This window comes from Limanda limanda, chromosome 3 (genome assembly GCF_963576545.1).
Source record: "Limanda limanda chromosome 3, fLimLim1.1, whole genome shotgun sequence".
Classification (NCBI taxonomy): Eukaryota; Metazoa; Chordata; class Actinopteri; order Pleuronectiformes; family Pleuronectidae; genus Limanda; species Limanda limanda.
The window spans coordinates 27,065,932-27,082,987 of NC_083638.1; the positions used below are offsets into that span (position 1 = coordinate 27,065,932).

At 39.4% G+C, this 17,056-nt stretch overlaps 1 protein-coding gene across 9 annotated transcripts in view; it reads right to left on the minus strand.

Moving 5' to 3' along the window:
• Nucleotides 1-9,184, minus strand: part of LOC132998410 (A-kinase anchor protein 13) — a 109,904-nt gene extending 100,720 nt beyond the window's left edge. For 7 of the 9 annotated variants that reach the window (XM_061068046.1, XM_061068042.1, XM_061068040.1 and 4 more), the window contains exon 1: nt 2,696-2,830. The gene's annotated coding sequence lies outside the window, so the exon portion shown is untranslated. Of the gene's footprint in view, nt 1-2,695; nt 2,831-9,019 lie in introns of those variants that run through there. The other 2 variants (XM_061068038.1, XM_061068039.1) reach the window with 2 other exon arrangements.
• Between the last annotated feature and the right edge of the window lie 7,872 nt (nt 9,185-17,056).

The window sequence follows — 17,056 nt, forward strand, 5'->3', positions numbered from 1 at the left end:
ATAACATCTGTTTAGGAAGAAAACACCAGAAGCCAACTAACTTACGTTATCACAGAGATTGGAAAAATAGGGAAATAGGTACAATAAATCATTAAGATATCTCGGTGCAAAAACTGCAGTTTAAAGTTGAGTGGGCAAAAAGTAATTTATTTCTTTGGGCTGATATAACATTTTTTATATTATATCAAACATATTATATTTTGCAATTTAACTTGTTTGAAGTCTGCTGCACTTGGCCACTTATTTCTTACAGAGTGAGAGCAAGGGTAAGGGTGATTTGACAGTAGGGGTGCAACGGTTAGTCGACGTCGTCGACAAAAATCGATGACAGGAATAGTCTCCGACGAATTTACTCGTCGATGATTCGTTGGTTACGTCATAACACGTGTTTTTCGTGCCGTGCAGTTGAACTAAACGTCGTTTTACCGGAGGTGCTGATGAAAGCAGCTGAGGAGTGAGCCATCTCGCTTCCTTCCTATCTCTGAAAGTCGCGCACGTGCAATAGCGTCAAAACACGGTCCAATGACGGCCTCCGCTGCAGCAGCATCGCGCACCAGAAAGTAAAAAGTTCCGGAGAACTTCACCCGTAACAGCCCGAAATAAACTACCTGCAGTATCTGTTGCGGACCTGCTCTAGATGGAAGCAGGACACGCGCATGTGAGGAGGAGGAGTCACGTGTGACATCGTAACGGAGACGATGCGGACTCGCCTCTGTCAGATGTTATATATATGAACGTTTATACCTGTGCGCAGGATTCTAGAATCCATTACAAAAATATGGTTTAAACATTTTTTATTAACGAGTTTAAAAGCGTTATGTTATCCTATTGCCTGACAAACGTCTTTTTTTAATCACAATTATTTAGTCCGAAGAAGACTGTAGTTTCCTTTGTTGATGTTTTTATTGCTGTTACTTTCCCTGTCATTTTTGTTAACAGGAAAAATTAATACTTGATTTTTAATTTATTTGTTTTATTAGCACTTTGCCTGTCCTTGCTTTTAAATGGACAAAAACTTGATTTGTCTTTGCTTTTGTGTCAACAGTACCCTTATATGAAACAAAGTTTATTAAAAGACATTTTTTTTAATGAAGTATCAATATTTATTGCCTTTATTTTCAGTCATCACATGCGTCGAACAACCTCAAGCTAAATTTAAAAGCTGCTTGCTAAATAAGAGCTATTGAGAATTTGTGTCATTCATAATCCGATTAGTCGATTAATCGTTTCAATAATCGGTGACTAATCGACTATCAGAATAGTCGTTAGTTGCAGCCCTATTTGACAGTGTTGTTCAATTACAATTAGACAGTTAAAAGAAAAGAGCAAAGAAAATACATAGAAAGACAGCGAGACAGCTGAGTTTTAGAAAAGGAAAGTGGCTGTTTATCCCATCTGGGAGGTAAGAGGTTTAACTTGGAGAATCCTGAGCAATGTTAACCTCAGTCTCATAGCAGGCCTGATCAGATTAATATAACCACCCCACTGCAGTAAGGGCTGTGTATTGTTAGGCTACATCATTTCAATTAACAAACCAATTTAATTGATATGCATCAACAGGCAGTTATACAACAACAACACCACCAATAAGCTCTAATAGTGACCACAGTGGCTTTGTGGTTTGTAGTTGCATTATAGAGGTTGTACTGCTCTGCTCCCACTTCTGTGAAGCAGAGATATGCAAGTTTAGTCAATCAGAAACTCTAAATTGCTCACAAATATGCACACATTTGTGTGTTTACCCTGGGATACAATGGTGACCTCCCCAGGGTCTTTACAATGAGTTACACTTCAACCAGACGACACATAACCTTCAATCCACTCGGTTTCTCTAGAAATCGTTAAGATTCAGAGACGTGTGGAACTAAAACCACTGCAGTGGTTTAAGGAAGTGCAGTGGCGTAGTTATGCAACTGTGTATGAAGTCCTCACTTCCCCCACTGATTCATCCTTTAAGTAAGGAAGTCAGCCCACAATAACACTTTATGTGCCTAACAGCTAACTCCGGGACTAACTACAGCTTGTTCAAGAACATCGACTTAAGTAATGGAGTAAATGAACTGAATAGTAGATATTGAGATTGATGAGTTGCATTATGGGAAATGTAGGATGCAACATGTTGAGTCTTCACCCATTCTAGTGATTAGAATTCGAGACATGATTTTGCCAATTGTGGAGTACGTATTTTCTGAAATACTACTGTAGAGGTAAAAAAATCGTAGGGTCAAAACTGTGACTTTACATTTTCATAAAATATAACCAAATTTAAATGTACAAATTCAATATCTATCTTCAAGTCATGTTATCTTGTATCAAGCACATCTGAGACAAGCAGAGTTAAAATAAACAATTTCCGATAAGCGAAGCCCAAATACAACTAAAGAGTGGACTCATCTGTTTGCTAACATGTGTTGTGATCACAGAAACACAGGTTGCTTAACAGAGTCTGTGCATCACAGTCAGACTTTGCCCTAGAGGATATCCTCAAAACAACAACAAGGAAGAATAACCTCAAATTCAAGATTAATCTACATTCATATTACAGCTTTTGTTTAGTTGACATCAACACCTACAACCTAAAAGCTAGGCTTAATTAATTGTTCCTCTACCTTTGTCACAACAAACTACTGAGACGCTTTAAAAGCATTTGTCTTAGCTAATACAGCACACATGAAGACATTGATGGAAACCTTACCCACGGTCTATCTGATGAACACTGCTTCTACCAGACTCCTTCAGGTGCACATTAAATTCATCTTAAGCTCATCAGGGCGAGCAGGTGTGTTTATACTAGGCAGGTATCATCAGCTGTGGGCATGCAAGCTCTCACCACACTGATTACACAGAGCTAAATATGGCTTTGTGCTAACACAGACTGTACGCAGATCAAAGCGCTGATGTCAGAGGGGAGAGGCGGAGTCTGCAGGCCACCGGTCAGGTGACTGCTGAAACTGCTACAGTGCAACTATCCTGCCTCTGCTCTTTGACCATGTTCTTCTAGGCCGAGACAAAGCAGCCATCTCTTAAGGCAAGTGACAAGGTTTTGGAATAGATTCATTTACAGTTCTATTCAACTTTATTTGTTGAGCCCCAAACCACAATGTGCATTATTTCAAGGCCTTTCACATAGTTAGGTCGAACCTTTAAAATGCTGGTGGAAAAAGCTAACAAAATAGTATGTCAACAGTTGCTCAACCGTAATTAATGAATCACAGGAAACGGACATTGGTAATGATGCATTTTTTCTGATTAAGTACAATAAGTGGGTGGATGACATGACGCATGATTTTTCTGTAATTAGTGTGAATGTTTATTTAGATGCATTTAACCACTTAAACAACACATGGATGTGATGCATATTATGGTACTTTGTTTTAAACTTATGATTTTGTATGAAATATCTGTTATGTTTTGATTATATTTTAAGGTGAATACGCAAAATGTCCTGCGGTGTGACCGTAAAATAGGTGAAGCATTAAACTTACATATTAACAAAATAAACCAGAAATATCTGGAGCAGGTAATAACTGCTTTGGCATTATATTGTATATAATGACTTTATTAGTATTAGGTTTTAATATGCACAAAACTAGTATATTAGTATTTACAGCAAAATAACTTTCGTAACACAAATGCTGTCCTGTGGCGTGACATGGAAAATCAGATTTTTTTAAACGGCAGTTACATGGACAACTATAGGGGCCAGTCCCCCAAACAATTTAGGAAAATGTTCTGTGCACGGGACCAAAAACTTTTCTTAACAACAGCCCATAGGAGTGCTGGTGTTCGGGGAGTTACAAATTGAAATAGGTAACAAGCTGCGTAGCCTTTTCAAATTTTGTTTCAAATCTGTCCATCTGTCAAAAGTCTTACTCTAGTCATGCCAAGTTAACATATCTGCTTGGATTCTAAGTAACACATCGCATTATATATCAAATCCTGAGTACTTTTGAGTGACACACATACAGTGGACAATAGGTAGTGCAGGGATAGTACCTAGACCTACCTTGGGGTCCACAAAAAGGAGTAAGTATCAGGTCTGTATCACGGCTTAGCATCACAAAAACACCTGCATGCAGCCATATTGTATGTGGCTGGAATAGATTCACAGGCAGGAAATTACAAACCTTCCCTTTAAATGTACTGAAGTCTGATTACAGTATACATGTACATAAAAGACTTCCTCAAATGGCTTTAATCCAATAAACCAATTCCATACTAAAAATCCAGACCTTGTAAGTATCTCTTTGCATCTATTTATATTTTACACCCCTGTCCTCAGTATTAGGAGGTAAGATCCACATGCTGCAATTTCACAACACAGAGTTGGAAGGGATTCTTGCACTTAACTTAAGCCTAACCCTCACTAACCAAACAGAGTGGTCAATTTAACTTTTTCTCACATAAACTTAGTGCTGGCACATTATGCAATAAGAATTTGCATCACCACAGGAACGGTAACAATTAACCAGAAATTCTGTCTTATAGTTCCAGCTGAAAAAAAACACAACTCCAGGGTACAGAGATTGAACAAGCTGCAGCGAGGGCGACTGTTATAGAAGAGGCAGCGTGGCTGCTGTTTGGCATGCTGAGAGGATTCCAGCAATTCCAGTCTTAACAAAAACTAAGTCAAGGCTTTATTGTGAATATCAGTAGGGAATTCAGCAGTCGCCCTCCCAGGCATACAAAACCCGTCCCTGAGATAGCTCTAAATCATGAACTATACCTGGAAAATTTCCTCTAATGCCTCCATTCAACAGTAAATACAGTGTAATTACAAGGCTGACACTGTGCGTATCCTCCATCATCATTAAATTAGGGGGTTTGTGAAGATGAGAAATTGGCTGGGTTCAGCTTGGAGCCAGCAGAATCCTCATGGTAATTTACAGTACCCTGAATGGGAAGCCAACTCCTCTTTCACTTGTTTCTTGTACTGGAGCTAAATACATTTTTTTTGACTGGGACGGCCTCACAAGTGAGCCTAACATTAGCTGGGAGACAGAGAGCAGAGTAATACGTTTTGTTTTGTGCAGGCAGTGTAGATGTTCCCTCCTGATCAGTCTTAGTCTCAAATTAATACAAATGTAACTGTGGATAGATGTTTACTGGTTTGTTGAGGGTTGACTAACAGCGCAACTGCAGCTTAGTGTACTGTAGCACTCAAAAGGTCCGATATTTGGTAAACAAGCTTATTGCCTTTCTGGCAGAATGTCTGTGCATTGCATTTCTGGCTACAAGCTGCAATAGGTTTGCTTAGTACAATGACTGGAACCAGGGAAATGCCTTTGTACCAGGGGGGCTCTAAGCATGAACTTCTCCGAGTTGCCACTGGTTGCCTTGAAATGGCTTCCAGCCAAGAAAAAGTCATGCACATAATTCTCCTACAAACCAGCACCTTTTTATATTGACTTTTTCAGATTTTTGGAGAGTAAGTTTTGAACAAGCTTAAATATATTTTTGTCTTCATGCTATGCTAAGCTAATCCGTTTCTGGCTGAAGCCTAATAGTTTGAGGCTAGAAATTAATTTAATTTAAATAAGTGAATATAATAAGATAATAATAAAATCAATTTCTTACTAAAAAACCTAACATGTTGAGACCCAACAATATCGATATAGCTGATATAGGATTAACTGTGGCAGAGGAAAGGGAAAGATCTGCAGTTTGTTGTTCAAGTGTGAGGACTTTCCGGACACACATGCATATAAGCTTCATCCACATGTTCTGATGTGTGGACTACTTTTTTTTTTAAAACAAAGATGATCTTCATTCAGATGAGCATTTGATCTTTGCTTCAGAAATTACATCCATCCATTTCAACAATGGGCAAACGTGTGTTGGTGTAGATCGTCTACTGCTTAGCTGCAGTTGACCGTTTCTTAGCTTGAAGCAACACGAACGGGGAACTGTTACTGAAGGTAAGGGTTAGTACGACTTGTAATTCATTATCCATGTTGCATTCACCACTGGTAGTCACAGCTGATGCCACATGATATGGCGTCAATGTGTCACATGATAGAGGAGTGTGACCTATCAGGGTAGGCTACATCATAATTGATTAGATCCACCCAGGAAGCAAAAATGGGTCATGCATCTGCGTCATCGTTTCCAACAGTCTCGGTTTCTGCCTGCAGACTAACACGCAAGCATGCAGTTTATAAAGTAAGACCGGGCCAGGAGCAAGTATGGACTCCAGGTGTAAATGTTACAAACATGAACAAAAAGTGATTCTGTAAGTCTGATGAACCTTTACTAAGTAAGAAAAGGTGTATTCCCTTCTTTTATAAAGCCCCCTTCTCTGCACAACCAACTGTGATACAAGGATGGAGAAGGGTTGGGATATTGACATATGATGATTTCTACATTGAAACATTAATATGGATGATAACATCGAAGATGGGGTTAGCACAGCTAAGTCACAGCTTTACTGAGCTCCTATGCTAATATTCATTAGCAAAATTCATGAGCGTTAGCAAAGCAGTAGAGAAAACATTCCGCTCCACTGATAAAACAACCAGCATGATGGTGATTTGTCATATCAGCTTGTACTGTAACTAATCATCTTGATGGCAAGTCTAAATTAGACAGGGATAGATAAGAATCATCCATCGACCCTCTCACCATTTACAGGCCAATCCACTCAGACATAGAAGAAGCAGATGACTAGGTTTCCAAAAGAGACAACGAAGGTTAGAGTTATGACCGACTGTAAGAAGCCCCTGCAATGACAGCAAGACAAACAGCTGCTTGTCACAAACTGTCTGAGGACTCAAAACCAGTGATTACAAGGCTCATGCCACCATGTTAGAAGGGTGATAACAACTGCATCCAGTCCCTGTCATCCATCCTCTCTGACAGCAAACACAGACGCATTTCTGTAAGGTAGGAGGTATTAAAACAAATGTTGTTAAAACCTGTCTTTCCAGCTGCTCCTTCACATTAAGTTAATTTCCTCAGGGCACTGGTTGTAAATGAATCATTGATGTGGAATCCGAAGATCCAGTATTATTATGGTAGGGTAGAGAGAAGGGTTGGGTAGAGTTCAGTGTGGGCATTAAGACAGCATACAGATTAGGAACATGGGGCCCATGATGTGACTTCTGAGGAAACCTATGAGTGCGTTATAACATGGGAAACCAGAGGGCGGCCATGTTTACACGCCTGGTCCTTTGAATATTTTTAAGTGGGTGAGGTCAAGCGAGTGCAAATTAATTAGTAGGCTACTGTTTTCTCTTACATGTGTGCAGATTCTCCCACGGGCATGAAGAAATAAAGCATGAACTCAAATCAGCTCATGCATCTGGACTTCCTGGATGAGAAATAGCTCTACAGAGTCCTGAAATGTCCCAGCAGTGGCTTTATAATGGTCTTAGTGAAGTTTTATTTGGGATACTATCAGTGTAATGATTCACATGAACAGTTATGGCTGGGAAGTATTTATGATTATATCACTATTGTTGTAAAAAGTACTTTTATAGCACAAAGTGGATTTATATTCTTGATTAATAAAGCAATTTAATGAATGCTATTTCTCACAGCACTGCTTGTGAATTCCTGGAGAAGCTGAAAAATTACCCCTTTTCTTTAACTTAATTACTATGGAGAGCAGCATCAACACCACATAATATATTTTTGTTTATCACCTATTTTACATTTAATATGTGGAAACGGGACGATACATAATTTCAGAAGAAAGCGGGTGTGTCCAATTTGCAGAAAATGAGTTTCATTTTGTTTTCTATTGTGAACTGCTTAATGCTCTGTTTTATAAGATGAAAAATGCTTCTGTATATATGGATTATGTGCAAAGATTGAGTTGGCTGTTTACGTATGAAACTTAGAAATAAGCCAGTTATCTGGAGACCAGGAGGAGAGAAAAAAGCTCATTATTCAGTAAAATTGAATGTGTAATAGTTCTGTAAGCAAGAGCAAATTTGGAATTTCTTTTGATTGTTCTCTCTTTTCTGTGTGTGTCTTCGCTTGTGTCTTTTTTCCACGCTAATTATGGGTGTTTTGTTATCCAAAGAAGGGATGGGCCAAATGCATTGACATGACACAGAAGTAAAAGAATACACACACGTATATTTATCATTAGGCCTAATATTAGTTAATTACATATATGTAAATTCTAATTGTCTATGTCTCAATTAATACGGCTAGGCACTTTTAAACTTATACAAAGGACTACACCTTAGTGGCTTTAATGTCTTTTCAGAGATGTTCGCATACTTAAATCACGTTTTTGTTATATATCCTTACTTGGAATACAGCTTATATTATTCCTTCTCAATTTTTGGTTGTCATTTGATTTTTTCGTTCTTTTTTTGTGTATGTCTTCCACATGTTTTGCTTAGTACCTAGAATATTCCTATATATACCTAATATTTTTCGTGATTTTAGCATACTTAAATCTTGTTTGTATATCGTGTCTTTTAATAAACAGGACATATTATTATAATTTTTTTGCCTTTCTTTTTTTAACATGTATTTTTTTCCCACATGTTTTGTATGGGTGTCTTTCTAATGCCAAAAAGGGATGGACCAAATGCATTGACATGACACAGAAGTTAAATATACATGTATCTATATTTATCGTAAGGCCTTGTTATATTAGTTATTTACACATATATACATTTCTTAAACCATTTTGTCTAAATGCTTGTTTTAAACTCTCTTAAAGAATATTCCTACATGGCTTTGACGTCTTTCTAGTGATGTTAACTTACTTAAAAGGAGTTTCTAACATACAGGGATCACAGACTTTGACTTCATGTCGCATATTCCCCCTCCGGACCTGTGGTTTCGTGTGCTCTTACAGGTTTCTGGGGCGTCTGAGTTCACAGAAACGTGAGAGGTTGCCACATTGGCCCTGAATGAGGAAGGATGTCATGGCTACCAAGCAACAAGTTAAAAGAGCCATGGAGCCGCTCGGGAAGAACACAGGAAGAGACGAGCTAACCCAGCAGCTCAGCGGTGTTAGCTTGTGGTAGCAGCTACATGTGGAGAGGACTCCTCTTACCTTAAGCAAAGGACGCAGCTTTAGGACGCATAGTAATCCTGCTAATGGCCGAAGTTTGAGTTTTGGGAGCGTGCGGCTGGAAAAGTCCTCCAGTGGCTCCAGGAGTAGAGAAGTGTGAGCTCTTCTTCTTCCTCAGTCAGTCCCCGGAGAGAAACATGAGAAGTGAGACTTTCTTACAGTTGTTACTGTTTCCCAGGACAACTCTGTGGGAGGAGTCAGCGGCTATTCTGAGCTGTTCCTTCTCTGCGCCACTTCCACTCCTCTACAGCTACTGAACAAATCCCAAACAACCGCGATCACACTTTGATTTATTCATATTCACGTTCATGTAAGTTTACAGCAGTAGGAGTTGTGATTGGGACTTTTCCTCATAAGGACACGGAGTCGCGGTCACACTTCTACCGCAGGATGAAGCTAGCACACATTATATCAACTTCCTGTTTCTGTTTTCCATTTTAAAAGAGAACACCACAAGGTTCCATTTCACTTTGTGGCTTCATTCTCTTTGCAAGAGTTCATGTACATTTTTTGGGACTGCTGCCAAAACCAATACTATAGAGTTAAACATTTCCAATATCAACATACCAGTCCATAATATATATAAGCCTGATTCCTAAGATTAAACCAAATCAAAGAAGAGCCTGCACACTTTTGCCACTCCTCAGAGATTTTTTTTCATAGTTTCCATCCAGAGTGGGTCCTTTCGTGGTTATTAAAGAGAATCACCAATATTAATACGGTGCACCAAAAGGCAGGTGGGCTCTGTGGTGGTGGGTGTGGTTATCTATTTCAACCACTACAGGTAAATCACATCTACCAGCACTCACAAATGCAATAATTCAATTGGCCGATACAAGTCTGAGAAAACTTAGATCATATATTATGAAAAGGGACCTTAAAATGTACAATGGATTAATGGACGTCTTCTTTTTTTGATATAGATATATTTTTTGATCCTTTGTATTAGTTGTTGCTGAGATTTTTCGGATGTTTAATTAATATATAAACATGAATGCACATCTTTTGTTGCAGATGCTGTGAAATCCTCACATCGTCTGATATTCTCCAACAGATATATTGGTCAGGCTCTACTTTTTCAAATACTTTAAATTGCTTCAAATCACCATAAACAACATTGGGCTTTATCTCTGCATCATCAGCATCACTTTGTAACACAGCTCTTTGTTTTCATGCTGGAAATGACGAGACTTCATGTCACACACGTGTTGTGTTGAACTCTGTTTCCCTTTCGATATGTTTCCTCTTACATTGTCCTGAACCCACCTTTACCATAAACTTAACCACTCTGTATATGTGTGGGTTTGTGTGTTTACATACTTTTCTTACTTCAAACAGCTTGAAGCAACAAAAGTATGTATATGTTTTCTGCAGATGTAACAGACACCTAGCAGACAGAGCAGAGAAGACCAGCTGCAACATATTTGTTGTCATTTTAACTTTAATGTGCTTTTATTGTGAAGGTAAAACTGTAATCCACACAATATCTCTATGCCACCTGCCAGTGATAAAGAAGTTTCCATGTTCCCGATAAAGGAAGACAGATGTAGAAATAGTGTTATTGCACAAAATGAAAACAAAACAACAATAAAAACTAAATACATGAATTGAACTGATGTGCTGTTCTTCCTCCTCCCTGCACATTCCCCCACCATAGTAAATGATAACTGCTTTTTAACATTGTATAAAAGCAACTGTAAATCCCATCTTGTATTGAGGGCTTCAGTATCACTACACAGGGATTAAAAAGCTTTAACATGTAAGCTAATTTCAGTTACTTTATAGGAATAGAGGCATCAATGCTACATGTAAGGTCAGACATGTTACATGACTCTGTAGGAGCAGGATGTCCTCCCATTCATCCGTAGTCGTTATTATGGACCAATTACTCAGAGGTGGAAACTACACCTCCCCGTCACTTATGTATGAATCACATATACTTGGTGTGTCCAGTGGTGCAAACATTAGTAATGTGTGTGTAATACTCTGCAGGGAGGTTTCAGGACTGTCTCATGATGACTGTGCGTCACCTTCTAGCCAAGGGACAAAGAACACTCGTGGTTTGAACTGCCCTCTGCTGGTTCAAAAGGCTCCTGCAATGACACATGACACAAATGTCCTGGGTCGTATTTATTTCTCAGTCAGACCCATAACATCCTGGAAAAGCAGATCCACTCACTGCAGTGACTGGTTTTTGCCTCTCGACAAAGCAACTCACTGAGTGTCTGTACTTGACTGAGATGGTTTCCTTGTGCTCAGATATGATGGCCCTCTTTAAAATTCAAATGTCTCCATTCCTCAGTGGCCCACTGGTGTGAAATGTATTCTACTCGACACACGACTTCAAATGATTCGAATGAGTGACCTTACTTTTCATCACGTTTCTATGCAGAAGGGTATCTGGGAGTGCAAAACAGGGCCACGCTGAAAAGGAGAATTCATTTCACCAGCACTGGGCAACCAAGTTGAGTATTTCAAATTAAATTAGTTATTGCTTCAGAGATTAATCAAATTCAGCAGAGCCTCTAATGAATCCTCTCATGAAAATGGATAACGCATAAGGAAAAGATGAGTTTAAACTCTGCAAATTCGGGTTATTCTGGATCTTTTGAATGCTTGAAATAAGATCATCCAATGGCATTCAGTCAACCATGTCCAGCATGTGAGCCCACATGTCTAGATGAAATCTCTGTTAATAATTTAGGAGTGGTCCCTGGGGGCAGTAGAGAAGGAGTTATGTAAGAAGCGAGCAGTGAGTCTGAGGGAGCTGAGAGTCATAAAAGATTCTAGAGTCTGGGAGTCCAGATTGACGGCTTGACACTGTAAGAGGAAGAGTGACCTATCAGGTTCCACTCAGACTTAGTGGACGCTCCGCTCTCAGCATAGATTATCTGTCGTTATGGATCGTAACAAAAGCATTACTGATGAATCAAACTGCTGTCCTCCCGCTTCTCCAAATAAATGTCTTTTGCCGTAGAGAGAGAAACAACAATAAATACGTTGTCTTCTGCTGTGGAGCGTCTTCAGCTGCAGCAGGTGGAAATAGAGACGTACATTTTAAGCCTGATGGGGGGGGGCACAAAATACATCTCTGCACATTTGTGGAACAGTTGGTACGACTCCATTTTTGTTTTTGTGCGAGAAGGAACATTCTGATGATTTTGGAAAGGACGCAAGCTGTCACTGGTTGACTAAATTACACATATGCATATTGGAAGAGCAGTTATAGCTACGGTAATATAAATACAACAAACTACATCACAGTCTTTGAAGATCAACCTTCTGCCAAACAAGCTGCTACGTGGCCCTCATCGAGCCAGCATGCACACAGTTATCAACACACCAGGTGTACACTTTCCATCACGCCCGAACCACAGTAAAACGGCCCGGCACGCATCCAGGCCTTCCTCCCGTCACCAGCATGAGCTCGGAGCATTGTCTCCCTCCTCACACAGGAACCAGTGGACGCTCAGATAAATGGCAGGTGGTATTGGAAAGACTCCTCGTCCATCGCCATGCTAAGCCGCCTACAGACACATTATTGCAGTTTGGAGCAGGAATGGAGGGACGTGGGGGGAATGCTGAAGCACGGGCTGTCCGCCGGCTGCCAGAACATGAGCGTGACGGGGAAACAAGTACGACACAAAGAAGTACATAGCTGCCTTTGTGCGGTGCTTAAAAGAGGTTTTGTAAGTTGGAGGACTTGGATGGAAGCGATAGTGCTGAAAAAAGCCCAAGCCAGAGTAAACACTTGGACGGAGACAAAAACACACTAGATGTGAGGGGAGGGAGAGGGAGAGAGGGGCGAGAGGCATATCATTTGGCTGAAGTGTCTTCGGAGTGCTGCATATCTCTGTCTCACCATTTCAGTGGAAAGCTGCTTGCACTCAGCAGTACCATCCGCATTTCTGCTCCCTCAGTCTGAGCCAGGAGGATTTGATTGTTTTTCTTCAGTTTAAGGTCTACTTAGAAACGTTTACAGTCCAGACGAAACTGTGTGAACATCAATATCAAAATAATTGATAATTTATCAATACATTTCAATATAATACAACATTCAGACCTGTCTGCAGTCACACAGATATCATTAAGTTGGTTATAAGTTCAAGTGATTTCAAACCACTGTTGTGAATGTTATCCGTTTACGTTGAAAAAGAATAGCAGCGAAAGTTTCTTTGTGTATTAAAAGTTGATGGCTGCAAAATGGTTTGTTAGTGCCCCCTAAAAATATTTATGACAATCAGTGGGTATATGAATCATGGCCAAACTTACAAAACTCCTCATGGAACCACACCCTCAATTTGGGATATTGATTGTGATGTACAGTTTTTTGCTTGGTTTTTGCTATTTGTTGGGATTCTACTTTAATAAACTCCTCCAACAGAATAATCACATCAACTTCAAATTGAGTTTGTGGAAAAAAACAAACTCTATAATGAAAAGTTGTGCTAATCGTAAGTTTTCCTTTAACAGCCATTTACATATCTTCTACATGAACAACTGATTGTTCACCAAGTTGTCGCTATTTTATCGTTAATATCTGGCAGTAGGTTTGTCTTTTGGGGGGATGGAAACAGCTGCCTGGACCAAATAGAAACATGGTTGATGAGAGCAGTGATTATAAACCAAAACATCTATGAAGCTCATAACCAATCAGTTACCTGGCTTAATTATTGATATAAATGACTGAGCTGAGTGAAGTTGCCAGGTCAGGTAAATAATTCGCTGTGTGAGTACATCACTGTCACTGACCCTTCTAACATTATATACTTCTTTGGAGAGTTAACAACAAACCAGTCATGTTGCCGTTGTTCAGCTGGTTGGCTTCTCACTCACTTTGCTCATTAGTAAGGATAAATCTATTGATGCATTTAATTGTCAAAGGTCCTATGAAATCCTGTGAAAAGAAAAATAAATAGATCCTATAACAAGTCTTTCTGGATACAGCTTATTTCTCTCTGCCGCAGACTTCTATTGTTGTTCAGGAACCATTAAAAACACATCAGTGAGCCACTGTTGAAACCACTGGATGAAATGTTGCTTCATTAAAAGCTGAATGTGAGTTAATAAGAGCACCACATGTGTATTCATCCACAGCTGAAGATAATCTGCAACAATGGAATCATTAACTCCTCTTTGAGCAATGATTACCAGATATCGCTGCCCTGCTGTTTGAGGAAATTACTTAGAAATAAAAAAAAATTAAATTGTGATAGAGTAACAATAGACTTCCAACAAGAAGACAATGAGAAAAATATAGAAACACCTTAATCCTTATCCTAAACACTAACCCACTTATTTATTGTATGCCCTCTTATTAAAGGTTTGCAACTTTGTAAACACTTAACAGACTGAGCTACGGGATATCAATGTGATCAAAATGTTCCATTAATGCATGTGTCAAGATGAGAAAGGGGGCAGCTTTAAGCTTTTATTAAGCGACTTTTATTTGCTGAAAACCTGTCCTTTTAATTCCCGAAAAGAGACATTATCGACATGTTCACCACTATAACAAAGGTAGAAATAAATAAAAAAGCATTCCCAGGAAAAGACCTTTCACTATTCTTCAAAAATTGAATTATTGTGTCCAGCAACTTATTTCATTCCCTTATTTTCTTCCAGTTCCTTAAAGGGATAGTTGACCGTAAAATGAAAATGCACTCATCATCTACTCTCCACTGTTCTGATGGAGTGGTGGGTGAAGTGTTTGAGTCCAAAAAACATCTCTGGAGTTTAATTGCTAATCTTTGTAGCAGCAGAATCGAATACATTTGAAGATAATGGTGACATTCATATTTGACTCGAACAGGAATAATTTACATCGGGTGTTTAGCCTAAATGCCCACTGGAAGTAGCTAAGCTAGCTGAAGTAATACCAAGATGGAGTGTCTGAGGGTCCGCGAACACAGTTTGTAGGAAGAGATCATTGGACATTAAGGTTTAAAACCTTAATGTGTAAATTACCTCGTTTCAAGTTGTTATGAATGTCGGGGCTTGTGGACACTTGGGTGACACCACACGAGCAATATGGAGGCATGTTATATGTTTCTGGTTTTAACACGTCTGATGTGTATGTCGCCATTTACTTAAATTGCATCGGATTCGGCTGCAACAAAGTTTTCCCCTTGAATTCCAGAAGTGATTTGTGGACCTAAACACACCCACCCCTCGATCGGCATAGTGGTGAGTATATAATGAGTGAATTTTAATTTTTCTGTGAACTATCCCTTTAAAATTATATATTCAAAATGGTTTGTCATCGAAAAATTCTAAATATGGTCTTAAAAGGGCTTAAAAGTAGCTCTACAGTCTAAACCTTCCTTCCTCATTTTGTGACTTGATCAGCCCTTCCAGTGACCAGACGACCCACCAGTTGACAGGATTGGCTTCTTAGGTTTGTGACATCACAAACCCTGGCTCCTAGAATTTGCTTTGTCTCAGACTGGCATTTGTTTAGTGCAGAGTTAAGGTGGAAATACTTAGAGATGCTTGTATAATCCAAAAAGTGTTTTCATCAAATAAAACGAATTCATCGGAGCGGGACTATAACAGTCCCTGTCATGTCCACAAGATGTCAGTGTCTGTGGTGCTGCAGGTCAGTAAATCCAGTTGATCCCATCAGCTGGGATTTGTTCAGTCTAAACACATCACTATACAAATCACTGTCAGACAAGCTCTCTCTCTCTCTCTCTCTCTCTCTCTCTCTCTCTATCTCCATCTCTCTCTAAGTGTGTGTGTGTGTGTTTAAGGTAAAATAACTTTTTCTGCATATTTTCAGATGAAGAAGGAAAAAATGTAGGTCAAAGTTCATCAACCTATGCATCTTTGTCTAAGTCTCCCTGTTTCCATGCATGTACCTTGTGTGTGTCCATGTATTCATCCTAGATGCACGCCACAGAGCCGGTCAGGTGACTTAAGCCAAACGGGCATATCCAATCCGATGAGAGGGATGTGGGGAGGTTGGACCCACACTACCTCCCACCCACTGCCACATCCCACCTCAATTCACTAAAACCCAGCAGATTACCTCCAGCAGATCTCTGCTCTTTAATTAGGAGCAAACAGGAGGAGTAAAGGCACAGTGACTCCACACACACATAATTCAGAGATGCATGGTTATGGAAAGACACAGGGAGTGCCTGATGTATTGATGCTGACACATCTCTCTGAATATCTCTGTGTAAGGTCTAGTGTTTTAAGATATGATGTTTAAAACACAGTTCAACTGGCACGTGAAGAAGAATTAACAAGAATTATACACTTCATATCTCTGCATTGCAGAGGACACAGTCAGAAAATGACTTAGTCTAAAAATTATTTTCATTTGAATTATATTTTGCACTTTCAATCACATGGAGAGGGGAAAAGAGCCAAAAACAAAACTGTAAGTGTGGTTCAAGCCCTAAAAAAGTATTAAAAAAAACAATATCTTTTCACAAAATGCATCACTTCCATTCAGGCCCAGTTAGCAGAGAAATAAAAGCACAAAAGTGTATTTCAGTAATTGTACCAGCAGGGCTTTACTTACTGCCTCTGCCTTGTTTACTCAAAGTTATTTTCCTCCCACACACACAGGACGAGGCACTAACAAAAGCAAAGAGAACTGAAACCGGAGCTGGTGATACAGAAACCCTGAGGGGCTAATAAATTATATTACAGAGAAATCTAACTGAAAGCAAACAATGTTGACATTTATCAAGTGTTCATTTAAAACAAGAAAAGCAAATATGTCCCTCAACCCAAGTCAACATGAACCATATTCTAATCAAAACAATGTGCATTTCGCAGAGTCTGTGTAATAAACTTGAATTCCCTCATCTTCAACGAGCAGTTACTACAGGGGCTGCGAGTGTCAGAGGCAGACACAAACATTCACGTGACCCTGAAATCATTGCGGAATTCACCGGAGGATAATAATTTGGCTAACTTGCAAACAGTGGTTTGAAATTAAAGCACGGAGTGGGTTTATCACTCTGTCCCAGAATCCTCCCCGTGGATGCTATTAATTTCCTGGATGCT